This window comes from Pinus tabuliformis, chromosome 7 (assembly GCF_031772625.1).
Source record: "Pinus tabuliformis cultivar Carrire ecotype Pingquan chromosome 7, CPIR1, whole genome shotgun sequence".
Lineage (NCBI taxonomy): Eukaryota > Viridiplantae > Streptophyta > Pinopsida > Pinales > Pinaceae > Pinus > Pinus tabuliformis.
The window spans coordinates 148,371,286-148,377,065 of NC_142293.1; the positions used below are offsets into that span (position 1 = coordinate 148,371,286).

General features: G+C 33.8%; 1 pseudogene; it reads left to right on the forward strand.

The window, feature by feature from the left end:
- The first annotated feature begins 3,016 nt into the window (after nt 1-3,016).
- LOC149246284 (phenylcoumaran benzylic ether reductase IRL1-like) lies at nt 3,017-5,019 on the forward strand (annotated as a pseudogene).
- The last annotated feature ends 761 nt before the right edge of the window (nt 5,020-5,780 follow it).

Sequence of the window (5,780 nt, forward strand, 5' to 3'; positions counted from 1 at the left end):
AGGAATACCATTAACCAAAATTGAAAAATTTGGAGTAGAGATCATACTAATAATCCATGCTATCCACCTTCTCTCAAAACCGTAGGCTTCCAAAACCGCTCTGAGATAGTCCTAATTCAGTCTGTCATAGGCCTTGGATAAATCCAACTTCATCAACATCCCTTTCTGTTTTTTCAGTTTTAGGGAATGTATCACCTCCTGAGATACTACTATCCCATCTAGGATCTGCCGTCCCTCCACAAACCCAGTCTGTTCAAGCGCAATTAAGTTAGGTAAGAGAGGTTTCAGTCTTTTCACTATCAAAGTAGAAATTATCTTATATACTACGTTACACAGGGCTATGGGTCTAAAACCCTGTGGTTCCTCCGAATTATTACTTTTGGAATTAAAGTCAGAAAAGTTGAATTTATTCCAGGCCATATTCGCTGTCTCATTCGGGATTCTTCTACGGCCTCTAGTATATCTTTACCCATAAAATTCCAACTAGCCTGGAAGAATTCCACCGTATACCCATCTGAACCGGGAGCCTTATTCTTACTCATATTCATAACAACTTCTCCTAATTTTTCCATTGTCACTGCCCTCATTAATGCCATATTTTGCTCCGCAGTTACTAATCTTGGTATCTCTCTGCAAATATTATTGATAGCTGCTCCTCTATCCCGTTGATTTTCTGTCAAAATTCCTTTAAAGTAATCAACTAGAATCTTTTCAATCTCTTCCTATTCTATTACTCTGTCTCCTTCAGCATTTTTAATTGAATAGATTCTATTCCTCTGCCTATGTTGAATCATAGCTTGATGGAAAAATTTGGTATTTCGCTCACCTTCCCTTAACCATTTTATCCTTGATTTTTGTCGCCACAAGATCTCCTCTTGCTTTCTTCGCTCTTCCAACTGACTTATTATTCTGCCTTCCTCCCTACTTGAGTCATCATCTCGTCCTTCCAGAATGATCTTTTGCTGAATGTCCTCCATTTTTGTTTCTAATTTCTGCTTTGCTTCCATAATATTCTCGAATTCTTTCCTATTCCATTCTTTTATTCTCCCTTTAATTTCCTTTAGCTTCAATTGTAAAGTATGCATTTTTCCGTTACCCCTGACAGTGCTCTGATTCCACCACTCCTCCACTTTCTTGATGAATTGTGGGTCTCTAAGCCAAAACGATTCAAATCGGAAAGGCTTCTTCCCCTTAACCTTCTTGATATCAATATCTAATCGTATTGGCCAATGATCTGAACCCAGGCTAGGAAAAATTTTAGCTTCAATAAACACATCTCGATTCAAAATTTCCTCTGACAGCAAAAATCTATCCAATCTAGAAGCGATTTGATTCTGTCCTCCTCTTCGATTGTTCCAGGTATGGACGCCATTATTTGTAGTAATATCGACTAACCTCAGGTCCCTAATCATGTCATTGAACTCCTCCATATTCTGGTCCTCTCTCCTTATGCCTCCTCTCTTCTCCCGTAGATCTCTAATCATATTGAAATCCCCTCCGATTATCCACGGGATATTCGGAATTAAACTTCTCATAGTATAGATATTCTTTAAGAAATCATGCCTTTCGCTATGATTATGAGGTCCATATACTCCTGTGACAAGAATGCTATCCCCCATTCCCACTAATCTAAAGAGCCCTGAAAGGATTCTAGGAAAACTATACCAGTATTCAAAAATTACCTCTTCCGGGTTCCACAAAATAGCCACTCCTCCTGCTGTAGCAACTGATCCAACGCCATAACTTCATATCCAATTTTTAAATTTTTAATAATACATGCCAACTGCTGGCTTTCCATTTTCGTTTCCTGAATGATCATTATGCTTGACCTATCTTTCTTAACTCTATCTTTCAAATATCTCTGTTTTCCTTTACTATTTAATCCCCTGATGTTCCAACTTGTAACAATCATTTAAAACTTTTTAGAAGTTTGTTGAAATACCTTCGATAGACGTATCACCCTTCCTGAATTTACTAAAGTCTCACCCACTGCTTGGATTGATTCATTTAAAGTTCTTCTCCCTTTTTTCCTTCCACCTTTTCCTTGTCCTTCCCCTTCTGAACATTGGGACACCTGACTTCCCACTTGATCAGTACTGTGTTCTATCAATATTCCTTTCTTCTCTTTATATCTTTGAAAAGTTTCTTTATATAACTGTTTCTCCTTCTCCCGGATGAATCTTTCATCTAATTTTTTCCACTCATTAAGTAATTTTTTCATAATATTACTTAAATAAGACCCTAAAATAAGGGAAACTCCTATTTCGTAGACTATAGAAAAGTAAACGTTGACTGACATGCCAGGGATTTACCTTTCGTCCTCTCTCTCACAACATGCGAATCAAGATAACAGTCTGGAGAAAAAAGGCAAAAGATAAATGCCTAGCCTGTCAGCGAGCATTTACTTTTCTATAGTCTATGAAATAGGAACCGCCTAAAACAAACCGCTCAGTACAGTACAATAACGGAAGGATGAATTTTAAAATTTTCGATAACGTCACCAATGACCTGTCAAATTTAACATCGCGGACCATCTTTGCTAGTATTTTACGGTTAAACTAATTTAGATGCATTTTAAATACAAATTTAATATTTTCTTCACGTGTAATAAACTAATATTACTTAAATGAGACCGTAAAATAAGCCTCTATGTACGGTACGATAAGGGAAAATGAATTTTAAAATTTTCGATAACGTCACCAATGACAAATTTAACATCGTGGAAACACGGCTTAACGTCCACGCTTCCGCCAATGTTGACAACTCTCATCCTTCCATAGGAGGACACACTGCCCAATGCTTGGAGGAACATGCATTGCCCACTGCCCAAAAAGTTTTACAATTACCGCACAACTGCTACTAAAATAATAAATATATTACATAGCAACTAGGGGTGAACATCTTAGAAATTTACATTTGGACCCGCTCTCCAATCTAAGATTGTCCTATTCCCTTCAATATAAATTCATACGGGATTGTCTTGGGATTCATTATCCAGTTGAATTTCAACGCCAACATGGGAAGCAGCAGCAGCAGGATTCTGATAATTGGAGCAACAGGCTACATTGGTCGTTATATCGCCGAAGCCAGCCTGGCTCTCGCCCATCCCACTTTCCTTCTCGTCAGAGACTCCACGCCTGCTGCTTCTAATTCTGAGAAAGCCCAGTTGCTGGAATCCTTGGAGGCCTCAGGTGCTAATATCCTTCATGTAAGTAAATCTACCCATATTGTATGCCAATCAAATTATAATTTACATGGGTTGGAGGGCGTATTAATTTATTTATTTGAAGATGAAAGAGTATGATTTATCTTAAATATTGATTTAACAGGAAGAAAATGAATTGGTATAGATTTATTTTAAATAAAGAGTTAATATAGATTTATTTTAAATACAGAGTTAATATAAGTTGAAAAGATTTAGATTCAATTTTTTTAATTGTAACTCTTGTTACTAGTCTACATTATTTAAATATTTAATATAGTTATTTATTTATAGATTTAGATTCAATTTTTTTAATTGTAACTCTTGTTACTAGTCTACATTATTTAAATATTTAATATAGTTATTTATTTATCATTTTTATTTTAAAACATGAACAAAATTTCAATTTTGATGTGATGGTGCAGGGATCGCTGGATGATATTTCCAGTCTTGTAAAAGCCATAAAAAAGGTGGATGTGGTTATCTCCGCAATAGGTGGAGGTTGATCACAAACACAACTAACTGATAACTGTATGGATTCCTTTTCACTTCAGCATAACATTATCAACGCTATTAAACAAGTTGGAACCATCAAGGTAGGGACTAATATAACCTGGTTTATTTGGATTGAAGTTTCTTTAAATTGGAGTTTTATAAAAAATTTTAAGGATAGAAGTTTATTTTAAAATTTATAAATTTTGGACAATTTTATTAGTTTCAAATATGTAAATTGTAAAATGTTTAGCAATATTTTTGTAAAAATATTTTTTATCATTTTATATTAATCTATATAAAATTTTGCTTTTTAAAATAAAATAAAAATTGGTGGATGGTATTTAAATAAAAAAAAAAATTGATTGTAAATATTAACCCCTCATTACAGATTCATTCACGGAATATTACTCTACACAGTCAGCTTATTGTGATAATTACAGATTCATTCCCAGATAATTACAGATTTTTGTAATCCAAGAGTCCAACTAACTGTACTTTTGACAACACAGAGATTTTTGCCAGCCGAGTTCGTGAACGACGTCGATAGAGTGAATGCAGTGGAGCCTGCAAAGAGTTGGTACTTTGCACTGAAAGCTGAACTTCGTCGGGCAATCGAAGGGCAAGGCATTCCTTATACATACATCTGCTGCAACTGCTTTGCTGGCCTTTTCGTTTCAAATCTCGGGCAAAGGGGACTTCCAGTTCCTCCGCGAGATAAAGTTGAAATACTTGGCAATGGAAATGCCAAAGGTCTGTATATAAATTTAACGCTGCTACTTGTGATTTTATGTTCAGAATATAATATTCAGATTTTCTTACATAATTAAGAATTGGTTTCTGAATTATACGTGCGCATGCAGCTGTGTATATGAGTGAAGAGGACGTTGGAATTTTCACAATCAAAGCTGTGGATGATGAGAGAACTGTGAACAAGACCCTGCATTTCAGGCCTCCTCCCAATACTCTATCCTTCAACGACCTTGTAGCCTTGTGGGAGAAAAAGATTGGCAAAACTCTTGACAAAATTTTCATAGAGGAAGACCAACTCCTCAAACAAATTGCAGGTTAGAATATCCAACTTACAACTCAATTTGATTCCCATTTTTATTTTTGTTTAAATTTGTCATTCATGGTGGGCGTTGTTGTAACTTGAGACAGAAGCGCCGTTCCCTGCGGCTCTTTTACTGTCACTACGATACTCCTTTTTCGTGAAGGGAGATCAAACCAACTTCAAATTTGGAGATGAAGGTGTGGAAGTGAGTGAGCTGTACCCCGATATGAAATACACCACTATAGAAGAATACCTTGACCAGTATGTTTGATAGCAAAAGCATGGTATGACGAAGTACATTTGATTGTATAATGCACAAAATATTTGTATGAAGATATAATGATGCAGAAAATTCTGGCCACAGCTTTCCCACGAAGACCTTGTGAATATATATATATATATATATATATATAAAAGTCTTTTCACTAATTTTATATTCAAATTTAATTTTGGTTAAATTTGAATATTTCAAAATTATTGTTTTTTTTTCTATCATTAAAATTATTGTTTTTATTTTTTATTATTATTATATGATATATAATTTTAAAAAATTATAAGTTTCTTTCACCATATTTATATTTCAATCTAATGTATTAAAAAACAATTTATACATATCATGACTTATAAATACCACATGTCTAACATGACACATGTTAGAAAGATATTTTTTCTTTTTCTATAACTAAAATTATTGTTTTATTTTTTTGTTATTATATGATATATATAATTTTAACAAATTATAAGAAGTTTCTTTCACCATATTTATATTTCAATCTAATGTATTAAAAAACAATTTATACATATCATGGCTTTTAAATACCCCATGTCCAATATGACACATGTTGATAGATATGCATTATGCAGAGAGAAAAAATAATCAGTAAATCAACTATATCGTTATCTCTGTACTTTTTTGTTGAGGCATTTCTTTAGCTAGAAATAATGCTTCCAAAAAAACTTAATATATTCCAAATTTATTGGTTTTTTTTGTAATTAAAATTATTGTTTTTATTTTTTATTATTATATGATAT